Below are 26,285 nucleotides of genomic sequence, written 5' to 3'. Positions count from 1 at the left end.
GAGCACAGTGCTGCTCAGTACTGGTGAGCAATTGGGAGCACACAGCATCCTGACAGCAGAGCTCCTCACACAGCACGGCTCAGCAGGGACACAGGTACCAGCAGTTTTAGCTTAGTCTCAACTCATGGGGAAAGAAAAGCAAAAAGCCACAATTCCTCTCTGTTTATAGTTCCACAGACAGTAATGAACAGGTAAAGTTCCAAGATGTTGACTTGTCATTATTGTTTGGTTTTTTTTTTTTATTATTATTATTATTATTATTATTATTATTTTGCAAAGAAAATCAATAAAATAACTGAAGTGCTATCATTCTGATATCCAGGAGAGTCATATGCTTTTAACTTGAGCAGCTTTTCTGCTAGCAGGTGTGGGGCAGCATATAGGAATAGGTAGGAGGACAGCAGGTGTGTGCCAGGATACCTGGTAGGACACTCCTGACAACGCTCCTCCGCCACCTGATGAGTAGTTATGACACAGTGGATGCGGGAATGAAGGACATCTACACACATCCAGCAACTGCCAGAATGGCACAGCTTCAAGCACTGAGAATATTACCTACTGGTCCCACCCCGGGTGTAGAAGGCTGAGAGAGGCACAAATTACACAAGGGATTACTGCAGACACCCTTGAGGTTCATATCACCATGAGGCGCTGAGGGGAGGAGTGGCAGGGATTACACCCAGTGCACTGTTCCATAGGGGCTACTGAGAGATTTGCCCATAGAAAGCCCGCGAGTAGCTTTGCAGATCATTCAATGAGAGCCTCGAAAGGCATTTTGTATCTTTGTGCATACACAAATATTTACAGATCTTTTAAAGATCAAGCCCATCGTTATCAGTTTATGTGCTATATATCGCATTATCCCGCGTGACCCCAGGAGAGGCGACGCTCTGCAGCAGCAGCAGCATGATGGTATGTTCAGCTCTGCTGGATCTCCATAGAGGGGGCCTGGAATGCATTGGCGAACAATGCCCAGGACCAGGCAGAGCAAAGAATGAAGGGCAGCAGAGTTTGATAACCACATTAAAGCACTACCAACATCTGTTCAAGCCAAAGACAACACTATCTCCAGGAATTAACTTTCTGAACCACTTAATCATTAACCTCGGCAGAGAGAAAGTTAGACAACAAGAGCCTATTTGTCAGCAGCCCCTCAGAGAGATGCGGCGAGCAATATTTTACAGAGAACAGCGTGAGAAGGGCTTTCCCAGCTTTATAAATTTTAAACACAGAATATATTTGTGTGGGAAACAAGGAAACAATGGATGTAAATAAACAGCTGATCCTTCCTACCTCAGAGCCTTCCTTCACGCATCCTGTTGTAAAGCACCGTGCCTGTTTTGTCCGCTGCTGCGTGATAACATTTCCTCTATACAACTGGAGGTGCTTCAGTCCTTATTCAGAAATAATCCTGGCTTCCAAAGATTTGCAAATGGATAGGAGGTTAAAATCTTAAGTTTGCAGACATGTCTCCAAGATTTCTACTGAAAAACAAAAAGGTGGTTATTGCTTTGCCGTAAGCAGGAAAGCTGGAGAAGCAAAGCAATTTTGTATAACAATTATCTGTCTACATACACTGCTTGACTTGTGAGGTCACCCGATCTGTTACTGTGCTATAACCTGAGCAAATGTCCTTCCTTCACATTATTGCAATGGTTACAAATTTTGTCTTGCATTTTTATTAGCAGTAGTATTACTATTTTATTTCATATTCCAACAGAGGAAGGGCTTTGGTTTCTACTAATTAGAGTGCCCCAGATTTGGAGAAAAACTACACAGAGGTGCGTGCATTGCAGCTGACACTTTACTTCTCTGGACCTCAAGTAATCATTTACCAAGGAGGTGTAAAACTCTGCCACATAAGAATGATGTTGTTTAACACCCACTTTGCACCAGCCTCAAGGGCCACACAAGGTGAAGGACAATAATTAATGAGGCCCTATATGACCCCATAACGAGGTCCACGCAGATATTGTCACAGTTAGAGGGGAAAAACAAAGAACAAACAAACTAAAAATACCAATTAATAAAACCTGTTGGGAAGACTTGCTTCTAGCCATAAGTGGCCCAAAAATAGTTTATCCCCAGAATGCTCCAAGGTCTCAGCCCATCTCTGCAGAGCAGGAGAATCATAGAATCATTCTGGTCAGAAAAGACTGCTAGGATCATCTAGTCAACCATCACCCCATTCCCACATACACACCCCATGATCTTCAGTGCCAGATCTCCATGGTTCTTGAACACCTCCAGGGATGGTGACTTCCCCACTTCCCTAGGAAGCCTGTGCCACTGCCCCACCACTTTCTGCGAATAAATCTTTCCTAATATCCAAACTAAGTGAAGCAAGGTGCGAGAGGAACACATGTGATTACAGTGGATTGGCCAGTGACACACCAATCCATACTGGTGGGTCCTGTCTATTATTACTGTGACACCCCTAGAGAAGTATGAGATCTCTGCTGGCTGGAGAAGGAATGATGCATCACCAGAGGACAAGGAAGGAAGATCTCTCTCACCTGCTATTTTTTTCTAGCTTAGCTTTCTGTTGGTCAGCAAGCTGAACTGTCTCAGTGTAGTATGTCCTTTGTCAGAGCCACCACAAGGTGGACAAATAAGGACGAGAGGTGATGCGCTCACGTAGCACCAGGGAGGTTCAGGTTGGATGTCGGGAAAAATTTCTACTCAGGAAGAGTGGTGATGCTTTGGCACGGGCTGCCCAGGGAGGTGAGTCACTATCCCTGGAGATGCTCAAGAAAAGGGTTGATTTGGTATGAAGAAACGTGGTCTAGAGCAGTCACAGGCATGGGCTGATGGCTGGACTAGATGATCTTAGTGGTCTTTCCAACCTTAATGATGTTATTCTTTAAGAATGATTCACTTTTATATTTTTGCTTAGGAAGCAGATAAATAACAAAAAGGATGGGTAACACTCTTGTGTCCTGGCTAGAAAAGTCCTTTCTATGGTCATAGAAACTAAGTTACACTCTCAGATTAGGAGTATCTGAAGAAAAAGTGTGGACTGCATCAGCAGATACCAGCCCCGTCCACCTGCCCTTGCCCAAGCCTGTTCAGGCACAAGGCAGAGACACTTCAGTACAACACCAATCTGCTTCATCAGGCATGAATTACTTCCTCCAGCTTAGTTGGCGTTAATTCTTTCACTGAGAGTACCATGAGTGATGCACTGACAAAAAAGCATGATAATTGCCAATTTTTAAATCATCAGAAGGTAAATAGCATTATCTCCTCAAAGGCAGCTACATTTACAAACAAGCTGGGAAGATGCTCCTCTGGTCAAGTTGTTTTAGGGAAATGTTTCTCAGACAATTCATTTCTCCAGCAGGTTTATTCATCATAGCCTGTACTCCCACAAATTGATTTCTCAGGGCTTATTATGGTAATTTAATCCTTGTTGCTGACTGTCGGGGCACTTCGGAGGCTGAGCTGCATAACTGGTTTTTAAACCACTGTCTGCTGAGAAGACTAAACTGGAGCAGCAGACAAGGCACTCTCCTTTCACTTGGGTCGCTGAGCTCATTAGTGTGGATAATTAATTGGAGCTTTGTAGCCTTCCCTTTGTACACCGACAACAAGAAAGTCCCAGTAGCTGCACTCCCCCTCACCTGAGCACTCTTGCACAGACACCTGCTGCTCATAATTAAGATCCATTGCTCGAATTTACATATCCTGATTTGTATCACTCCGCTCCTAGAGACAAAGGAAAGGATTTACTGCAGGGAAATGACAGCTCAAATTAAGCTTCTTGTGTATAGTTTGCCTGGACAGCTGCTTGTGCTAAAGGGCCCCGACATGAAACACCAGAGTGTTTCTATTTAAAAAGTATATGTTTGGATTGAATTTAAAGAAAAGCACATGGTGATTTCCCCCTTAGGGGGATAATAGCCTTTTCATTAGATAACAAGTGTCAAAAGATGCCATAAACTTAACCGCAGGCTTTGTCACCATGCAGCACTGCACGGAGCACAGCAGTGAACTTGTGGGCTGCCCCTGATCTCCCTGAGCTGCTGCTCACATGCGTGCATTTGGGTTGGAAAGAATGGGCACTGCACACACCATGCAGCCAAGCTCTCACTGCCCACCTGTTGAGAGGGCCTGTGCTTTGTGTCCACAGCTCAGGAGGGTGATGGGCAACCCAAATAGCAGGAATGGAGCTCATGGAATCATAGAACTGTTTGAGTTGGAAGGGACCCTTAAAAGCCACCTAGTCCAACTCTGCTGCAATGAACAGGGACACATAGCAGCTCCATCAGGCTGTTCCTGGCAGTGGCTCAGATTACACCTCACTACATCTTTTCTCCAGGTATTTTCATTTGCTGCCATGCCCCTGGGCAAAATTCAGCTTTCATGTGAAGCCTTTTAAAGACTTCACTGGGTTTGAATCAGTCATCCAGATGATTAAAATAATTCTAAGTTTGATTTTTTCATGTACCATAATTAATGTTACATACCTTAGTTCTAACCCAGAAATGCTATGAGGGTAGAACCTGATTGTCAGTGGAATTGCGTTTACAACTTGTTTCCATTACCCTTCAAATCTGGCATTCACATTCAGGCATACTTTCAACTCATATTCAAGAGGGGCGATTCAAATTAAAACTATGAATAGGAAATATAGTAAATAGAGAAGAGCAGAGACAAACCTTAGATAGGGATGGATACCAGGGGAGTTTTGCTCTCACACATGTAGGACCGTGGCTGATGGGTTTTCAGTTCCAGCACCAACTCCTTGGGAAATTCACTATATTGATTAAAAAGAAAAAAGAAAAAGGACAGTCTATAAGCAAAGGATTTTATAAACATTCAGCTCTCATCTTGTTGTCCTTGTTGCTGAAGACAGAGGACCATAGGATGACTTCAATGTACAGCATCACTGCAAAATGATTTGTCAGAACTCTAAGGCACAGTGATGCAAAAGCAGTCCAAGAGAGCAAATGTGAGTGTCATGAAGTTCTACCTCTGGATTGCTCTTTAGTTAATGGTCAAGAAGAAAAAATGGAGCTGAGGTGATACGGCACATACATCTGAGGTCTGATCTGCTTTGGCGATTCCTTTTCTCAAGGACAAAGCAAACGTTTTGTTCACGGCATCAAAAGAGTGAGGTCCCACCCTAATTCTGAGTTTCTTAAATTACATGGATTTCCAAAAATCTAATATTGAAGTTAACTAAACGTGCCTCCTGAGTGTAATAAAGCCATGGAAATTTCTTTGCTCACGCTTAAGAAAAAGGAGAACAGGAAGGAAACTAATTTCTAGTGGAATTAGCAACTACCAAACTTCATTAAAAATTGAGACACTTCTGAAATAGAAATGAAAATGGTGCATTATTCCTTATCTGTGACATAACTTCAGAATACATCCATAAGAGTACCTGTTCAGCAGCCTGTGGCAAATGAAAAAGACAAAGAGAAACATTGCACTGGGAGTCATTAATTGAATTAATTAACCTAGTGACATTGTCATAAGAGGAATTTATCTGGCAACCAGCAGGAGCAGATCTCCAATCATTTCACCATGGCTTCTTCCACAGATTAACAATCACGCCAGCCCCTGGCAGCTGGCTGTTAACATTGCAAATTATCAGAAATTAATTAGCCCAATGCTGTGCACCCATGTGGATAGTTTTGTTTTTAAGTAAAGATTATGAAGCCAATAGCTCATCTGATTATTTACTGAGGGAAAACACCATTGTTCAAACAAATAGGTTGCAGCAATGCTTTCTGATGGGAGAAAGGAAGAAAGAAATAAGAGAGTGTGTGTATGTGTGGTGTGTTGGGGCTGGGGGGGAGGGGGTGGAGCTTTCCAGCAAAGCACAGGAACAAAAGCCAAACACTTGTAAACAGGAATTAAACAATCCACCCTGAAAACAGGGACTCACACAGATGAATTCAGAAAGGTCTATTATTTTTGGAGGATAAAAATAATTCAATTTGCATACTTTTCGGAATAATTAAGGTCACTGTTTCAATCTGTTAAGCTGGGACTCAACTCTTCAAAAGTGCTTCTGCTAGATAAGCCTCATTCATCCAGACTGTAACAACAAATACCACACGACAGACAGAATTTTAAGGAAATTGAAAGAAGCAACATAGAGCTTTGCCTTATTATTTTCTGCAACCTCTTGTCAGTGTAACAGGCGGTGTAACCACAACACTTGGGAAGGACTCCTTTAGATACTGTGCCGCTTCTCGGGAGTAGTCAAGGACTTGTCTAAAATAAAGTCTTAATCTCCACACGATTCAAACAAAAGCAAAAGAGATTCATTCTTGCTAATGGGCTTCAACTGTCCTCTTCAAAATCTCTTTTATTTTCCATCTGACAGAGCCTTATTTGTATGTTTTCTATTTAAATACTCTGAAACCCCCCAAAAGCAGCTTTAAATGTGCCAAACTTCACAAACCACATGGAACTGTAATGCATTTACACTTAACAGCCTTCAGTAATCCACAGTTTTGGAGAAGTGGGGTTTATAGAATGCAGATAGTAACAAACTCAGCCCCAGAGCACACAGCTTCATCGGTACACGGGGCTGCTGGGAGGGGAAAAGAGGGGCACGGGGAAAGGGAAATGAGAAAAGAAGTATCAGAGTGGAGACTGATGTTCCTGGGGGGTGTATGGAAACACAGAGGGGCAGAAAGGATGTGGGTGACACTCAATACCCAGGCTCTGAGAAGGTGATCACAGGTTTGAAATGGTATCTTGTAAGGGATCCCAAGGGAAACACGGCTGCTGGGTGATCATCCCAGGCTAATGCGATACGCTTCCCGGTGGGAGCTGCAGGCTCTTGGCTCAGGTTTCCAGTCCCTGGGGGAAGATGAATCTGCTGAGGGTCTTTCTAAGGCCAAGGCACCTCGTGGGCTGGGAGGTCCCCATGCAGCAGGTGGCCAAGCACAGCCAGGGTGGTGCAAAGAGAAGGAGTTGGTGATGCTTGTCCCTCTCACGGTGACAGCACAAATGCCATGACCCTCAGGATCACCAGCCCTGCTTTGCCCAGCTGTCTCCCCGCTCTCCTCCTGCTCACAGGTGGGGCACATCACAGATTTAAAACTCTCACTGCTGTTCGGCTGAATGCAGAAACAGCAGCTTGTGGGAAGTGGATGTTTCCAGTGCTCCATTATGTATGGGAACAAAGCCCACACCACAGAAACTCCTGCGCCAGAACACTCTGCAGCAGTGCCTATTGGGGAAGTAGGGACGTGAAGAGCCAGAGCACAGCCAACAAGGCAGCTGCCACCCCTGCCTGCTCCCTGTCCTCCCAGCCACCCAGCAGGTGGGTATGCTGGGTATGTAGCTGGGAAATGTGCCTGTCTGCATCTCTACCTACATGCCAGCAGCCAAAAAGCCTTGCCTGGAAAACACACAACCTCCAGAAACCACAGGTTCTCAGACATCAGCAACTTCCAGTGTTATTAAAGTCATCTTAAAGCAGTCAGATGTTCTCCAGCACGTTCCCATGCTCTTGCTCATGGATGTACAGTTACTTGTTAACACGTGTACCGTTCTAATTTTAAACAGCTGTCTCTCTTCCTACGCTTGACAGCAAGCTCAGTAGATAAATACTGCAGAAGCAAAATAAAACCAGCTTCTTGAAAGCTGATACCTCACCTGGGCTCAGTTTCTTGTTCCTTGCAGAGCTGATGTATCACAGCATGAATCTTATGTTGGAGGACACAAACTGTCAGCGCAGTGGCTTACAGGTAAGCCCCTGTATCCAAATTTATGCAACACAACAACAAAACAGATAAACTGATTTTTCCAATGATGATTTTTCATTGCCTGGCCACAGAAACTTCTGCACGTTGTACATTGTTCCTCTATATTTTCACATCTATAAGCTGATTTCTGCTTTGCTCCTTTGAGAGCCTACAAGTTCTTGGTATAAAACTACATGGAATAAGACAAGTAGAAATACAGACCTGATCTGTTAATTGTGGAATAATTTTCTTAAGACCTGAGCATTTTTTAGTGTAAGACCCTCCAATTTCTTTTATTATTGCCTACCACAAGAATTTGGATAGTCAGGAGCCAAGCTGCCTAAACTTTTCAGGTAATTTTTATTCTAATATCTTTCAACATTTGAATCCATATGGACCCCTTGCAAGCATTTGTTTTACAGGACTCTCACAGTGTCAAAATTAGGCAACTCTTACAAAACCATTTTTAAATGAGGTTATCATTGAAAAAAGAACGAGAGAGAGAGAGGTAGAGAGAGAACAGCTTCATAAAACCAAGCAGTAGAGAACCCTCCTTGGTACAAACTTGTAAGCTGTTTCCAATTATGCAGTACTTCACGAGAGCTGAAGAGTCCACTTACTGTAAGCATGTGTAACAGCATTTAGAATGTTTTTAGGCTTCAGTCTGTGTGCATAGGTGCCCATGCAAAGGAGTTGGAGAAGGCTGCACTTCATCCAGAGTGAAATTTTAGGAGCTTTTTGAAAATGTTGTTTATCATGTTCTCAGCATGGTACCGAGCCAGAAATAAAGAACAGCCTTTTTCCTTCTATGAATCTCCTGGCTTTATATTTTTCAGCATTCTTCTGCTAGAACTGTCTTGTGTGGACACTTAAAAGTGAAAGAAATCTTCTGCATATGTGATGCAGTGCCACACAGTCACCTAAATGTCTAATTCCCTTTGTGGATCTTGTCAGAAACCTTTGTGCAAATACACACGTGTGTTTCTCCTGGCACTGCAAAAGCACGGAGAGTTCTGTGCCTCTTCATCTCAAATCCAAAGAGAAATAATGTTCCCAAAGGCTTCTGCAATGAAAAGACTGCAAGAACATTTTTGTATAAGTTTTACTCTGCCAAGATGACAATAGCTTCTATTTTTTCTACATCAGAAAATCTTTTCATGTATCCTTCACTCTCCCTACCCATTATAAAACATATGTTCCCCAGTGCAGTGTAAAACAAAGCATTGGAAAAGACAGCAGCTTTAACCAGAATTTTCAGAAAAACATGTTTTTTGTTTTCTTGCACTTTCCTGGGTGACTTGTCATGTCAAATAGTGTCAGTCACATCTGATTAGGTGACTTTATGACTGGGAGACATAAAGCTGGATGACTGATGCACCTCAATCCAATGTGCTGTGAGATGACTCACCCTCTGGGAAGCTTAAAACAATGCACTTTTCAGAAAGCTTAACCCTTAATGCTCAGAGTCAAATTCCACTAGCACGCTTCCATTATGGTGATATGATAGAGGGTGACCGTTGACTTGGAGGTGTAAGGAAGAAGCGTGGCTATTCATAACATGAGCTGAGTTAGTTAAATGTCTAAAGAATAAGCTAGTCAGTTTCTGAGCTGGCATTACCGTACCAGACAGTGGGTTCGTATCCCTTATGAGAATTGTTTCCAGTAAAATATTACACTTATAATAAATCCAGAATATTTTGCTCAAGACTCACGTGGAATAAACAAGAAAGTTAATTTCTTTGGTCTGGTTAACCAATCTTTCAGCTGTGTGCTTAGATACGAGAAGTTTTCATAAAATGTTGATTGGTTGATGAAAAATCTGGGGGTACACAACATTAATTGCTACCTATGATTATTTCTCCCTCTTATTTAAACACAGTGACAAGACAGAGATGTTCTGGGATATATTTCTTGAGGGGCAACATTTTTTGTGACATTTTGAAAGTAATTTACTATTTATTTTAAGCAGGAAAAGAGGTGCATAAAGTAAATACACATGGTATTATTCATCACAGATTTGTGCTTTCTTTAACAAAAGCTAGTCTGGGTATCTATTCAGATATAATCTAACAACATGGAAATAATTGTGCTGCATCAAGATAATACAGATGTTTTACCTGTAGAGAGTAACACATTTCAGCATTAGCTATTACCATACCATCAAAAAGTAATATTATTTTCTTGCAGTACATGATGATTAGACCTCAAAAAAAAATCACTGTTTGTCTGTGCAATCCTCATTTTAGCTCTTCTACCTATTTAAAAATAACCTACCAGGAAAGAACATGGATCAGGTTGTAATGATATTCTTTTGAGAATTTCATTAGTTATGTATGGGAATAGTAAGACAAATAAGAAATACGGCAGCAACAACAAAGGACCCATGCTCTGCCTTTACAGCTCATGGACATCACCCACCTCCTGCTTGAGACCTTTCCATGAACTCCAGGAAGCTGAACATGACTTGCTAAGAGCCTTCTCTACCAAACACTGGAACACCTACTAAATTTAGGATGTAGTAACAAGGAAGGCATCACCCCAAAGCTAATCAGTGTTGGATTATCTACAAATTATGCTGTCAGATTGATTGAAAGTGAAAAATGTATGTGCCGGTGGTTGATGCAAAGTGTTTGCATGTCTGTGGTGGCTTATGCTTGACATCTTGGTTAATAAATCTGACCAATAAAAAACTTAAATTACATACATAAAGTGAATTAAAATCTGGTTAAATAATAGGAATCTAAATGTATAAATAGTAGCTTTGTCTAACAGCTGTTCCAAGTGCAGTCCCTAAGGGTCTGTTCTGTGCTACTTAACTTTTCTATTAATGATTTGGGTGCAATACAAAAATGTTACTGAGAAAGAATGCAGACTGGGGGAATGATCAATAGTAAAAAAGAGTAGACTAGTTATGCTGAGTGAGCTGGATGCTTCTTGACCTTCAAATCTACAACACTAGCTGAAGATTAGACTCTAAATTTGGGGAAAAAAAATAATGCTCAAGATAGTCAGCCTTTAGGAACCACTCTAAGGATCATCCACAGTGTGCATACTATTGACCATGAACTCGTTTTTCCCTCAAAGCTGTGAGTTGACAAAAAAAAAAACCTAAATGGAAGACTGGCAGAACATTTTCATCCCTACACAAGATGAACAAAATCCAGTGGGAAGGGGAGAACTGGAACATGGGAATATTACATAGCTGACACTATCAACTAGTTGCAAGACAGTGCCAACTATTGATAAACCATTGACCAATGCTGTATAGAAATTATACATACATACAGCACTTCACTGGATAAAGGAAGAGATCTATAAATCTATTTGCTGAAAATGAGTTGCATTCTGTTATTAAAATTCAGTCCAAATTTTTACATCTGCAGAATATATTTGGCTGTGCAAGGAGGACAGGATTGAAAACCAATCACTAGTAGCTTTGCTTTGCATATATTCTGCTATTCTAATATGAAAGGTGACTGGGAGTTAGTCCAGCATCATGTCATCTCTATCAATAAGACCTGTATGAAACCTACTGTAGCCTTAGGATATTTGACAGAAGATGCCAACTGATTCGACTGATCACTGCTCCATCATATCAGCCTCTTATTTGCTCACATTCTTAAAATAGGAAGACTGGAATTCTATAAGCAGATCGACTCCTGTGCAATTGCACTCTGAGTGTAAAAAGACACTGCATGATAAATTCCCACCTGCATCAAACAGTCTTATCTCCTCCTCATTTCTTGTGCCCTCTCCCACTCACCTGGAACTGAACACTTCCCCTTTGTTTTATCTTATCTTGAAAACAAGGAAATACCACGAGGTACATGTCAATATGACCTCTGTGAACTAGGAAAAAGCTGTCTAATGTAATGCCTTGTGGCTCCATTAAACCAATTAAAGATGCATCTTGAATTCTAGCAGTGTTGGGAAAAGAAAATAAGCTTTAGGCTGTGAGCTAAAAAGAATGTAAAGAAACTAGAAATAAAGACCTGCTCCTCTACTCAAGAGATCGTTCATAAAGTGAGCTAAGATAGGAGTATTCTAAATATTAGCCTTACACTTGTTTCATTTATTGAGTATCTATATTGTGTTCAAATTGTGTGGATTAAGCTGCAAATCTTAGCATTTTAGACAAGCTGGCAGTTAACTGGGGAAATAGGAGGCAACACCTAACAAAAAAAAGCCAGAAATGTTCATACTTTATGAAATGATGAAAGAATAAGCAAGATGAAACATTTGCATTTATAGGACTGCCTTATCAATGTACAGATTCCTTGCCTCAGGGAAGGCTGAGAACTGAGTTTTGTCATTGGCTTTCCCCCTGTATTTCCACACTTTTTGACCAGAGACTGTTGGGGTACATTAAATACTCTTCTAGGTCAGCAGACAACAGAAGTTTGACTAATGACAGGTCATGCCACATTGCTTATACTTTGGTGTAGAGCAGAGAAGATGCAAAGTAGAGGAGCAGAGTGCTGGCTGCATGTACATCTGAAAGGCTTGCACGGCCCTTGGACTGTGCAGTAAATGATGATGATGATGATAATAATAATAATACAATCTTTAATGTTCTGCTTTTCTGCTGTTCGCACTTATCTGTGAAGTGGAATCAGCTCCAGAGTAACACTGTCTGAAGGCAGGGATGGCCAAGTTTCAGGAGCACTAAGCATCCAGATGAAGTCAATGGAGATTAGCATCACTAATCTAGATCCATATTTGCCAGGAAGAACACATGCTTCCTAATGTAGTAGAGACAGAAAAGACATATTTCATTATAAACTAAAACTAAGCAAAGTCAAACAGACCTAAAAAACTTCTTAAAACCTCTGGAGAATAGAGGAAGCCAATATTCCTTCATGCATCTCGCCCTTCTGACTTCCAGACTGGGTGGTCCTTCTTGATCTTAAGACAGGTAATAACAGATACGTGCCAATAACATAAATGTCTGGACAAATTAACACAGAGGCCTTTTTCATTCACAGCTGTCACAACAGTATACTCAATTCTGACTGGGGATATCATCTGTGGAAATAGACAAACTGGTATGTTCTTTCGCAGAGCGCCAACATAAAGACCAACCACTTCATTGCTCTCTCCATAGAGGAACGGGTGCAAGGAATGCTTACAGAGACATATTTGGACTTTAACATGTCAGTGTAACAATATTGGGTTTTAGGAAAGCAGCGTAATTTCTGGGTGAAGGCCATGCATTATTGTCATAGAAAGATTTTACAAGATGTTACCTTTGATTATCTTCAACTTAAGCATCCTTTGATTTCAATCCATCTCGTACAAGAAAAACGTTACCAGACTGATAAACTTAGCAAAGCCTAAAATGTATAATTATGCAGTAATAATATAACAGACGTATTTTATTTGCATTTTACATTGGAATGTTTTCACTTCTCAGCTGGAGATACCTGATCTTGAAAGGAAAGAACTGGTGAACTTCTGATAAATGCTTTGCTGAGATGAAGCCTGAAGGCCCACCCAGAGGTGTGACAGCAAGATGCTTCTGCAGATATCCCATAGAAATACAGATAACGCTCCATTAGATGACATTTAAGTAGAATTACATTTCTTAACTTCACTGTGAGTCAAAGGGAAAAGTAAAACATTTACTAGCCTAAATCCAAAGGGACAGCATAAGCAAACTCTCCTCTTTATCCTGCCTGTATGCCATAACAACTCAGAAGAAAGTAGAAGTCTGTTCTGTTCCTACATCCACTGGTCTGTAATTGGTAGTAAAGGAAATAAATACCTTGTCTATCAAATACAGTTGTGGAGCTCATGTGTTTATAAATGAGCTCGCATCAACACGGTATATAAGGCATAGGCTGTGACCATTGCTTTTGATCCAGGACATCAGCCCCCCCAAGTACTGCTCCATTAAAATGAGAGATGCAGGGTCTGACACACAAGCAGATATCTGCACCACACTTCCCTGTCAGCATCTGTAAAGGTTCCAGAGCATCTTCCATAAAGCACCTACTGCCATGGCTTAGCTACATCACAGGTAGTAGCAGGAATTACCGCTGTGCACTCTTAGTTTGCTTCTCAGCCCTAACACTATTCACACACAGTCCTGCTGTCAGTGTAATCAAACATACCCAGCCTTGTGCTCAGCTACTGTGTATTGCTCTTTTCAACCCTTGAGGTTCAACAAGGATGGCTGCGAAAAGAAGTGAAACAGCAAGAAAATACAGTGTACAAATATTAATAAAATCTCTAGTAGCAACTGACTGCTTGAATCACAGAATCACAAGGTTGGAGAGAACCTATGAGATCATCTAGTCCAACCATCCTCCCATTAGCATTGCTACCACAAACCATTAAACCAGATCTCATAGCTCCTCATCCAGATACCTCTTGAACACTGCCAAGGATGGTGACTCCACCACCTCCCTGTGCAGCCATTCCAGTGCCTGACACACTCTGAGAGAAATAGTTTTTTTTTATGCCTAATCTAAACCTCTTCTGGTACAATTTGTGGCTATTTCCTTGGGTCCTGTTTGTTGCCTGGGAGAAGAGGCCAAACTACTCCTCATCACAACCTCCCTTCAGGAAGTTATAGAGTGCAATGAGGTCTCTCCTGAATCTCCTCTTCTCCAGGCTAAATAATCCCAGCTCCCTCAGCCACTCCTCATATAACTTGTGCTCCAGAAGGCTTGACAGCATTTGTACCTAACTTTTTCAGCATCTTCACTGAACAACAAGAAGTCAATAAATCACAATAAACCAGTTGGAAGTGAAATGTTTAACTAACTACACCATTGAGTCTTATCAGTTAGCAAATAAGCGGAGACCGGATTAAGGAGATAACCGTATTAGAGACAAGTATCATAGGCAGGAAGAGAAAAAATCTCAGGTTTTTGGCTTCTGTAGGTTAAAATAGCAACAAATACACCAAAGCAATGAATTTGATTCATTAATATCTTAAATAAAAAGTTACATTTTCACCAGTGTGTTCAAAGAGCATCCAGTTGGCACCAGAGATGTACAGAAAATGACAGAGTACAACTAGTGCAAAAAAAATATTAAGGGCAACAACAAGAGCTCAGCTTTATATGACTTTTTGTATTGTTTCATTGTTAGAAGTTAAAATGAAATTATTTTTTCCTACTACAGAGATAGCTCTGAGTTATCACTATTTCTGTCCACTAAAACAAAAAGTAGATAGATCACCTTTTATAAAGCTGAGTGCAACCAAGTGCCACTGACCCAGAGAAATATCAAAATGTTTCTACAAAACCCACAGAAACAAAACCAGACCGTGACTGTTCTATGTTACAACTGTTCCTATATTCCAAAAACATTTTGAAATGGGAGAATATGAATCAGCGGATATTTTAATAGGAAATTTGAGGGGAACACGGAATGCATTTAGCTGCTGGAGCAGAATGAGTAATTTAAACAACATTTACTCTGAATGAAAATGCAGGTATTACTTCCTGCTTCTCCCTCACACCACACATGCACAAAAGGAAATGTATGGAGAAAATTACTTTAATATTGATATTCTTCTTGTAATAGAGTCCTTGTTACTGAGGCAGGACTCAGAGCACAGCAGCACATTACAGGGGCTGGAAGGTGAAGGCAAATTGATGTTTAACTTTGCATTATGCTTTGTAAACTTGGCGAATGGAAATGTGAACCAAAATCGGGACGTGCTATTACAGGTTATAAAGAAGGGTGCCGCGTGTTGAAGCTGCGTGGGAACAGTCCTGAGCGAGCAGTGCTGCGGGAGCTGCAGCGCTGCAGAGCCAGCCCCAGGGGGAGCATGAGAAATGCAGCTCTGGGAGCAGCTCCTCGCTGGGTAGCACAGAAAGGAGAAAGCTGGTGGTGCTCCTCCGTGGTGACCCCCCTAACAGCAGGCTGCTTGCATTTATCTGTAAGACAGGAGAGGGGTGAAGGGTTTTCCTGCCCAGGGGGAGATTAAGGATGCAGTTATAAGTCTGTGGTTATCACTTGATGGTGCTGTAACTCATCTCCAGGATTTTTATCCAGATACATCAGGGATTCTGTTAATTTGGGCAAAGAGTATTAAATTACAGCTAGAGAAACCAGTGGCATAAGGCTGATGATGCCTTGCCTAACTGAAGCAAGCCTGTAGGGTAGTCCCTGCCAGCACTGCAGAAGCTGTAAAATGGGGACCAGGGGTTGAATCCTGAGCTCTGTGCCCTGCTGATGCATCTTTCTAATTCCCTCTTCCCTTCTGCCACGAGTAAAACTGTAAAAACAGCTTTGCAGAAATATAACACCTGGTTTCTAGCACAGCTCTGTGCTTTGTGCTCAGCAGAGTAACAGGAGGAGCTCCAGCAATTAGCCAGAGATTGTGCACTAAGAGACAAGGTAAAAACAAACATCATATGGAAGAAGATTCTCATTCCAAATTGCCAGTGGGTAGGAACAATGATCTTATCCTGAGCAACTCCTCCAAATGCATTGCTGTCAACACTAATTAATACAGTGTGTTTAATAGTTGCATTCTACGTGCACAGCATCCTCAGCTGCACAGCTCAAGCTGCTATGAACCAAAGGTGTCTCCATCAATGAGCAAGACTGGAACTAGACTGAAAGGAAAAGAAAGGTCCTTCTACAATAACCATAAGAAAGAAGTCAGGAAAGCATAACCATTACTTGCCAACACAATGCTTTAAGAGCTTCAGCGCTCTATTTACTGTGCATGAAATAATATGGAGTAATGTCTTAATGTTCCTGGCAAAACAGCCTTCATTAAGTTCATCCCTCTCATTGTACATTGTTTGTAATTAGGTCTCAATTCTTATTAACTCCAGCTCAGACTTACAGAGACTTTTGCAGAAGCAAAGAGAAAGAAAACTATGAGGATCAGAGCTTTACATTGTGAATTCCTGATGGCATTTTGTTACTCTAAAATGTCTGTAGTACTCTAGAAGTTATCAAGATGTGACTACTTCCCCTGAGGAGGTGAACCAGCAGAGGTGACAATAGAAGTGAATTTCCTCAGCTCAGTTAAGGTTTACTTCAGTCTGTTTGGCGATCTCTCATCATATCACAGTACCCAGGAATAGTAAAGAACACTAATTTGCCTCTCTTAGTGTCAAAGCTATATATTCTCAAGAAACAGGCATCATTCATGTTCCTGTGTTTTTCTTAATGTAGCATTGTTGGTTGAATCCCATTCCCATAGAATTATACAAAAAGAGTATGCTAATAAAGAGAGAGTTTCAAACTACATCCTCTAATGATCTCTACTTCTCCATTTATACTCCTCTGCTTCTGAACCATGGTATTTGTCATATGCTCTGTTGGATGCTCAGCATTGCCAGGAATAAGGGCATCAGTGCATGCAGTGATTAACATATGCTTCCTGATCTTACTATTTGATGACCAGCCATGTAAGGGAGGTAGAAAACAATCTGCCAAGTAGGAAGTTATTTAAAGGACTCCATTTACAATTACGAAACAAAATACCAATTTGTATCAATTCCATTAATTAGGGGTTTTCATACTGCCATATTTACAGAATTAGGCTTAAGACAGATTGTTGTTGCCTTTGTCTGTAAAGATTTAAGGAGAATTACTTGATGACATCTTTCAAATTAGCATTTGGATGTCTGCTGATTTTATCCTCATAGCTCTGTAACTACACACTTTTCCAACATCTGAAGCATATCCAAAATAAACCGTTTAGAGATGCTGTATTTACTTGATGATGCAGAATTCAGTTCCTCATAATCAATTCTTTATTTGTAATGCAAATACTTATTTCAGTGTTTCTTATACAGAAACAATCTTGCCTCAACTGCAAGTTACACACATCGAACAGTGCCAGGCTCCCTTGATATTTGGGTTTCTCAGGACTCTAACAACAGGGCTGCTCAAAACCAGCGCGATCATTCATTTGCATTAACACCTTTTCTATATATTGTGACATAGTTCAAGAGGAACATTTCTGACTCATCCTAGACACAAGTTGCACTGAAATCACTGGGAAAGGAATGTAAGATTCTTTGAGCTCTTTGTCATTACAAGAAGATCTTTAAAGCAAATACAACACAGAGTTCCAGTAAGCGATGAACTTCCTCTTTGGGTGATGGCATTCAGCTTTTTTCTTCCAGTTGCTTAGTCAGGATTCTCTAACCACAGATTTTAAGTTTTCACCTAACAATTTCACAGATGTGGTTACTCATAAGGACACTGTTCACAAAGAAACACTATTCACAATGACCAATTTAAACCAGAGTACAGAGATGCCAGGAAAAGACAAGAACATAAGTACTGTGTCTCAAGAAGCTCCTAATTTACTATGGGAAACCTGAAAGCTCTGAAGGGGCCTGTACTGTGTAAGGTTAACTTCAATCAAGTTTTGAATGCAAAAATCTGCCTTATTTATTCAGAAATAATTAAGACAATAATTATCTAAGCCTATATACTTTATGTACAAACATGAGTAAGTGAAACTGCTTTCACTGAGTTCTCGCTATGATTAATAGGATTCACTGAATATTAGAAAATGTGAGCATTTATTCATCTCCTCAGACCTAGACTTAAAGTTTAAGTAACTATTTTGTAATACCTTGTAATAGAGCTCACAGATTTGGGAATCAAGTTAAACTTAGGTTCTTAAGCTTACCCCAACTTTAAATAAATACAGCAAAACCATTTTATTCTATTCCAGTTCTGCTCCTATCATCACAGTACCAGATTGGAAAGCAAAAAGAAACTTCATTTCCTACATCTATCAAGATGGAAAACACTGTTGCAGCCTGAAAAATACACCATGCAAGTAGTTGTCTTCACTGGGCCTTATTCACGGAGGTGCATTTGATTACGGTTGATTATCCTCAATATCAAGATACTAAGTTGTTTCTTTTACAACTTGCATCTGTTAGGCCCTGATACTGTATGCTAAAGTGCACTGACTACACCTGCTAGTAAGGGCTGAGAGGCCTGGTTTTTTGGACAGAAAGACCAAGAAAGCAGCTCATGAATCATCTTCATATTTGTAACTGTCACCCATGCTGTACAGATAAGGACAGCAAACAGGCACATTGTACCCATAGGGGAGCTGGATCTGTAAGTAGACTTTTATAGATGAAAAATATTTTCCTTCTGACAAGGTGTATCATTTCAACTGGAACTTCTCAATGCACTGTGATTGGCATTGTGAATACAGCCTTGTGCTGACCTACTGTAGAAAATCCTGAGCCATAAATGGGATTCCTGAGAGCTAAACCAGCAGTCAACAATTCTGACCACAGTCACATAACAGGATCCTAATAATCTAATGAGAAATCAGAATCTCTCTGAGACAGCAATCGCCATACCTGGACATGTGTGCTCACTTCTGCTTTAAATCTAGTAGATAAAATAATTGCACTTCAATTAATCAGCTGGCTTTGTTCACACTGCTTAACATTTCACTTCCTTATTTTCATCACATCTGAAAGCCACGAAGGAATCCTCCCACCTGAGGAGCTAAAACAAACCCTAAGAGGCATCCAGAAGTGAATTCCACTTCTAATAGAAAGAGCAGAGCCAATGATACCAGGGTTATCCCACAAGTGTATTCTCAAGATCAGTTTGGCCCACAGAGAGGGAATATGTAACTTTAAAAATATTCTTGCCTTACAAAAATATGCTAATGTAGGGAAAATATTTTTATTAATGTCTACAAATCCAGTTTGGTTGCATTTACATTTTACGTGCAGTGAATCACCAAAAGGATTAGGAAGAGGGTAGATCAGTGCAAAGTTGGTACTGACTAGGTTTAAATACACCCAGCCCCATCACAAGGGCTCTCCTGGCTCTCAGAACAGCCAGAAAGTGTTGTGGTTTGGCAAATAAGCTGTGGTTCAGATATATTTGAAGGATGACAATTTCTCTCCAGCTTTGTAGAGAAAAATCAATATCTTGTTTTCAGATGTGTAAATGTAGTCGTCTCTCTAAAGTGCCCCGGTCAGTTTACCACACGTTCAGCAGCTGCTTCTTTCCAGGCTATCCCACGATTCCCAGCCTATGAGGATTGACAAGGCAATGATAAACTAATGTGCCCCCTCAGCTCTGTGCGCGGCCCATTGTTCCGGCAGCTGAGACCCTCTGCTTCTATTTGCTTTCTCCCACATACATTATTCAACAGCCCAGGAAAAGGCCAAGAACCTCTTTCATTCAGGAATTCTGTATTAAAATAATCAATTTCAAACTGAAGCGGGGAAAGGAGGCTTGCTACAGACGAGGCCTATTAATAAGCCACCAGTCTCTGCCATTTGCATTGGAATCATGTTATCATGAGATAATATATTGTTATATTTCTTATCCATTTAAAAAAAAAAAAAAAAAGAAAGAAACCTAAGAATGCCTTTCTATCCCTCTCAGCACAAACACTAATTACAGCAACACCTTCCCGATGTTATATTTTGGCACTGTTTCCAACATAAGCACCTCATTTGCCAGGGTCTATCTAATAGGTTACCTAGACTACAGTCTGATTTAGAAAGTCTTAGGAAATGAAAATGTACAGTTCCACAGAAATGCAAGATGGATGTTAGAAATAACTTAAAACACTTTCTGTGAATGTTTCCACAGAGGATTAAAATACATATCCATTATTCTATGCAACATATTTCCAGGCATTACAACATGTCATACCAAAAAGATGCCCAATGCTGTTAAGTCAAAATGTGTAGCATTTAAATGCAGTATTTCTCCTCACATCCCTAACAGAAAAGAACTTAGGAATGAGGGTAGGACCAAGCACATTGTTTAAAAACTATTGCAACCTGATAACATTTTGAGGTAAATATTCCACCTACCGAATGAACAACAGCCTTGTGAGCACACAAGTGGGCAATGAGCAACTAAAGTTGGTTGAGGACAAGCTCTGGTCAAGTTCAGTAAGGGGGAAAAAGGCTAAGCTAACATCCTGGTTATTTCTGCACAACGTCTTGGTCAAGTCCAATAAAGTGTGAGTAAATCCAAAATTTAAGATGCTGCTTTCTAATGTCCAAACTTGTATCTCAAAGGGGATGTAGCAAAATAAGGCTACCTGCCCCATGCTGATAGCAGACAGAGGAATTTTCACCAGTCAGTTCTGACACTGGCACTGAGTCTACACATTTAGAGGTTGCTCTTCTAACAGGAAATGCCAACAAATGTTTGATGGTGGAAACACACATTCTAAAGTCAGAAAGGTTAAATGTACTGGGATTTGTGTCATGAGTCACCTCCAAAGCTCAAAATGTTCAGTGAGTGAATAAAACATTCCAGAAAAAGTGCTGTGTACAGCATGAGGTGTCCAGCCTCAATAAGCAGAAATATTTATGCCAGCAGATGAGCAGTGTCACATCACTAATCAAACTTTTATTCTGTGCTTCAGAGAGTTTCATTTCAGAACTCTGCAAAATAGGGGAGCAAGGCTCACCTACAGATGAAGCAGTGGACCAACTCATTGTGTCCGGACTTCCCATGGTCTGAATACATCATAACCTCGTATTTTCCTATCTGCAAAAGAAATCAACCCCTCCTGTGTAGCTGTGAGGACAGGAAATCATTAATATGACAAAGGTCAACTGCTATCTGCCTGGGGTGAGCAAGAGAGCAGAACATTGGAACTTGTGTCTTTGCACAAACTCTTTACCTTAGCAGAGATGAGAGCAGCTGAGAACAAGAGAGGATGGCCAAGTCAGAGCAAGATAAGGGGACTCCAGTCCCTTCCTACACTAAGCCATGGCTTTAGCAAGAAGGAAACTTGGGGGCATGAGCATACAGCTTGTGGGAGACCAAGCAAGTCCAGATGGTCAAGCATCAGGATCTCTGCCCACCCTGATTCCTAAACTCTGACTTGCCTCTTTTTGATAGACTGTATGCACCTGTTTCCCACCTTCGTTGGTGAAAGTCTGCACTTATGTCTGGCTGCGTGTCACAGTGAGAGTGCTGCACCATCAGGTCCAGTAATGCAGACATGGTCTGGAGCAGTTAATGAAATAGATAACTATATCACCAAGAATATGCTCGTTTTCTCAAAGTCCGCCCTTAAAAATAAGGCTAATCCAATTTTATCACACATTTCCTCTGTCAGTGCACTTTTAAGATTTACATATATCTCATCGTTACTGTAAAAGTACCTCAAATCCTGCAAATGTCATACTTCTTTACAAAGCTGTAGTTCTGAAGTTACTCAACAGCATTAAATCTCTAAAAACAGAGACAGCCTAAAATACATAAGTAAACATAAGATGTTTCTTACCTAAACTAATTACATTTCCACAGCAAAGTTTGTCTACGCACTTGTAAGTAGCTTCTAACAACAGCTGCCTTGCAATTTGCCCATAAAGGATTTGCTTTATAAGAAGTCTTCGAATTAAACCAATCAGGCTAATAATATAACGTAATTAGGGACAGGAAAAATGGTAAGAAATGAGACTGTCCCATTCTGTCACTTAACTCAGAGATAGTCAGGTATTTTATAACATGTGCCAAGACCTCATAGCCATGTAAATCCAACTCTACTCTTTATTTTAATCTCAGTGAAGTGATCAAAAATGCATATTGATATTAAAAAATGTTTGAGACTGCCTACAGGCACAACATACAGCTTTTTCATAGATCTTTTTTTTTTTTTCTTAAAGTGTCTCACTAGAGCAAATACTTCAGCAATCATGAGCAGCCTCCTTTACTCATTAGGTCTTTGATGCAATTTGTCTCTTGTATCCAGCAGTTTGCACTCAGTGCTTGCAGTGAGGCAACATGTGCAAAGACAAAATGCTGTCAACAGTGCACAATAAAGACAGAGTAGAAGAGATGAGAAAGCAAACAGGAAGTGAACAACTAAGAAAAGAATGAGAACAAGAAAATAGAAGAAGAAAAATTATCCCACCCCCCCATCAACAAAAAAGAAAAAGGAGAGAAAGAAGAAAAATAGGATACATGGTCAAAGAGAGAAAGAAAGCAAAATCTTAAAAACAAGCTCAGACCTGGGATACCCCTGAGTTCTCCCAGGAACTTGCAGTGCTCCCACTGCTACCAAGAGGTGCCCACTGGTGCAAATCGGGGCACTGCCAACCTGGGCAACCACAGCCAGCAGGCTCAGCACAGCACAGCCATAACTCACACCAAGCCACAGCTCCTGCCTGAGCATAGCTGTGGGGAAAGAGACGGGAATGACATGAATTTACACAGAGAAAGAAATCTGATTCTTGAGCCCCTGAAAATTCACTAAATCTCCTAGAAAATTACTGCATATCTCTACAGCACGATAAAATATTTGTTGGCAGAGCAGGAAGGGAGAACAGCACAGAATGGGTAATTTGTGGGTCTTGTGCAAGTAAGGCTAGTTCGAAGCACAGTTCTTAACCATAACATCTATAGTGAAAATTCTACTGGGAATGTACAGGTTCCTTTCCTACATCTGTTTGTTTTTCCTGGAAAATTACTGAAACAAGTTGCCTCTATTAGTTAAAAGGAAAGTATGTTTTCAGAAGATGTCATTAAATTCCAAATTTCATGTTTGTATTTTTTTGTCACATGTGGTAACAACAGTTTTAATTCCACAGAATTCTTCCACTGGAAGAAATTCCACTTTTATTCCCATTTTATTTCTTCCTTCCTTCCTTAACAAACAGATTTTTTAAGAAAGGAAGAAGGAAATAGTATGAACTGCACTTGGAGATGAGTTGAATCACTAATTACATCTTACAACCCAATCCCACAAGGTGCCAAATCCTGCTAAAGTCACCCAGCAGCTCTAAGGTTGGACAGTGCCCAGCACTTTGTTGGGAAGATCCGTGCCAGTGCTGAAATGAGCTGCTCTGTAATATTACATACTTGCTGCTAGAACGGATCCAGAGAAGGGCTAAGTGTCCTCAGCTCTGATTACCTCTCATTGGGAATTGAGAGCACTTGGCAACATCCAGCCTTAAAGCTGTCTGGCACATTATCCTATTTCATAGAGTGATTTATTTTAAGTGAAAGCATACGGATAGCAAGTGTCAATCGCGCAATAGTGCTAATGTTAGGTGATGCACACATCATACGTGAGAAGAAACGTGGTCTTTCCCAGCAGAAGGTAGTGATGCATATGCTTCTGTCAATAAGATCCCACACACATTCCCGATGAGCACATTTATGAGCTCCTATTATCTCCAGTGGGAGGGGGATGGGGGACGTCCGTGTCTCTACGTGTTTTCTGTGCTAATCTGAGAGCTGGACCAAATCCCAGTACTTGGGTCACTTGTACACAGAGTTCTCATTGTGAATCGGGGGTAAAATAGCAGCCTCTCAGTTGTGCTTTCAAACTATGCATTTTTTAAAACTTGTGTATGCATAAGCCTCTTATTTAATGAATGACTCCCTTTGTATTTACATGTTCCACCATCCACAGAACAAATAGGGTTTAGTCGTTTGAGAAAGAAAACTTCTAGTCCTCGAGGAAGAGGAGGGAAAGGGAAAAAATAGTTGCAGGCTAGTTTATGGAAGTGGTAAAAGAATTAGTTGTCTTCCCAGTGTTAGATCCTACCTGATCTTCAAGGCATTCTGTGGTCACAAATGTGCTCTTTCCTAAGTTACATTCCTGATTTATTCCACAGATCCTAGCAGAGAAAAAAACTCTCATGCAAATATAACTGGAACATATTGGTTTTGATGCAGCTAAATTCAGTTCACACCTGGCCAAAAAACAGTTATTTTAGGCTGCTTTGGAACACTGTCCTAAATTAGAAGCATCTTACCAGACCTCAAGGCTTCTTAATCTTATGGTTCCTTCCTCCCCTCCCTTTAAATTCAGCTGATAAATGAAATTCACAAAATAATAAATAAATATATATGTATATGGCAGAAATCATCTCAGAGGATTTAGCAGCCAAGATAGGAATGCACTGAAAGCAGCATTTTAAGTTGTCTTGGTTTCCAAAAGGAAATAGTTATAAATTAGTTCTAGGGCATTCTGACTCATTTATAAGAGTGGTTTGAGAAACTCTTCAATATTAATTAGTAGCCTGTGAATTCAGCTTGTGTAATTATGATGAGACAGTTCTTTGGGTATGAAAGAGCTAACTTATCATATTTTTGAATTCGCCATCTATAAGCTTGAATATTTTTGTATTTCCATATTTCTCAAGTAGCACTTAATTTAATCTTATCCCCATTTCTTTCAATAAACCATTGTTGCATCCCTTAAGCAGCACAGCTTCCTCCTCTAACTCATCTCCCCGTGAAATTGGTTTAATGAAGCAGAAAGGTATGAAGCATTAACAACACTGGAATTCATGTGGTAGCACTTCATTTTTCAGAGGCACTCACATTTCCTACCTAATTTATAAAATCAGCACACAAATGATTTTTATCACAGCCATTACATCAGTATAAATTACTGCCTTTTCTATAACACGGCAGTTAGTCAAACTGTTGAAATGATATCTATTAGTCATTGAGAGGGGGAGGGAGGAAGAAAAAACCTGTAGGCAAGACTTAGTGCAAAATAAGGACTGATAGCAGTCTTAATGAAAGACTGATATTAATTTACCAAATGAGCCCAAAGTGCAGATATTCTGCAACGGAGAATTAAAAATACAGAGTAAAGCAAATGGGTCAATTTGTAAGAAACCAAAAAAAGAAAGTCAGCAAACAAAGTATGCTGCATAAGAGGCAGTCAGAAACACAGTCAGGAAGCAAATCCTTACACCCAAGAAGACAGAGGTGCCTCACTCTCAGCCATAGCCCCATACCCTCCCCAGGCTCCCTTGTTCACTTCATTGCTCTAGCACTGGTTCTGCTTTTCTGCACTGCTTCTCCCAAATCACTGCTATGTTCCAATCTCTTCCCATGCACACTGCTACCTGTTTGCATCCTCACTACTCCCTTCCAGTTAGTGGGAGCCGACCCCCTCCAGTCATACTGCTATGGGTAATAAAATGTTCCCAGCAAACACTATTACATTTTGTAGTGTCCTCTGCCTTCTCAGGGAGTAAGAATTGCTTTTCCAACATTTAAATCCTGGTTCCCAAAGTTCAACCTGTTGATAAATAAAAAAAAAAAAAATAGCTGTCCATCCTGTAGCTGTGTCACACACTTGACAGTACATTGGTCTTGGATTGCACTGTAAACAACACCTGTCCCCACTAGGTCTGCTGCTGGCCTTACTAGTTTGTACTGGGCCTCCTCTGCTTCTTGCTACTCCTCAAGCATGCCTCCTTCCAAGGCTGCTCTGTACAGTCACTGTTACCTTCTTCATCAGATCTCTCCTCCAAATCTGCCTATGTGAAACAGCCATCCGATACTGCCCAGACAAAAGGCCAGCAGGAAATACTCTCTGAGAAACATGAAGATTGCTCAAGTCACTCTACTCTTCCTATAACTTCTATTCTCACTCCCCTTCTCCCAGTTATTTCCCGTTCATGTACTCTCTCCCTCCTATCTGCCTGGGCAGGCTCAGAGGCAGGGGCTATGCTTTCTGATTTGTCTTCTCACAGCAGCAAACACAATGGGACACACGGCATCACAAGCACTGCCTGATGCCATTATCATTAGAAACACTGAGTATTACATTTATTTGTAAAATAAAATCTGATCTGTGGAGGTTGCCAACACAAT

General features: G+C 40.7%; 1 long non-coding RNA gene across 2 annotated transcripts in view; it reads right to left on the bottom strand.

Annotated features, from left to right (window-relative positions):
- LOC107312851 overlaps positions 1-26,285 on the bottom strand; it is a 154,172-nt gene that overhangs the window by 65,982 nt on the left and 61,905 nt on the right. Inside the window, exons 3-5 of one of the 2 annotated variants that reach the window (XR_004306914.1) lie at positions 4,662-4,759; positions 3,624-3,708; positions 1,294-1,484 (exon numbers count right to left, since the gene is read on the bottom strand). This is a non-coding gene — a long non-coding RNA (uncharacterized LOC107312851). The remainder of the gene's footprint in view (positions 1-1,293; positions 1,485-3,623; positions 3,709-4,661; positions 4,760-26,285) is intronic. The other variant, XR_004306915.1, reaches the window with a different exon arrangement.

The sequence above is a fragment of the Coturnix japonica genome, chromosome 4 (assembly GCF_001577835.2).
Source record: "Coturnix japonica isolate 7356 chromosome 4, Coturnix japonica 2.1, whole genome shotgun sequence".
NCBI classification, from domain to species: domain Eukaryota; kingdom Metazoa; phylum Chordata; class Aves; order Galliformes; family Phasianidae; genus Coturnix; species Coturnix japonica.
This window is presented reverse-complemented; position numbering and strand designations above follow the sequence as displayed.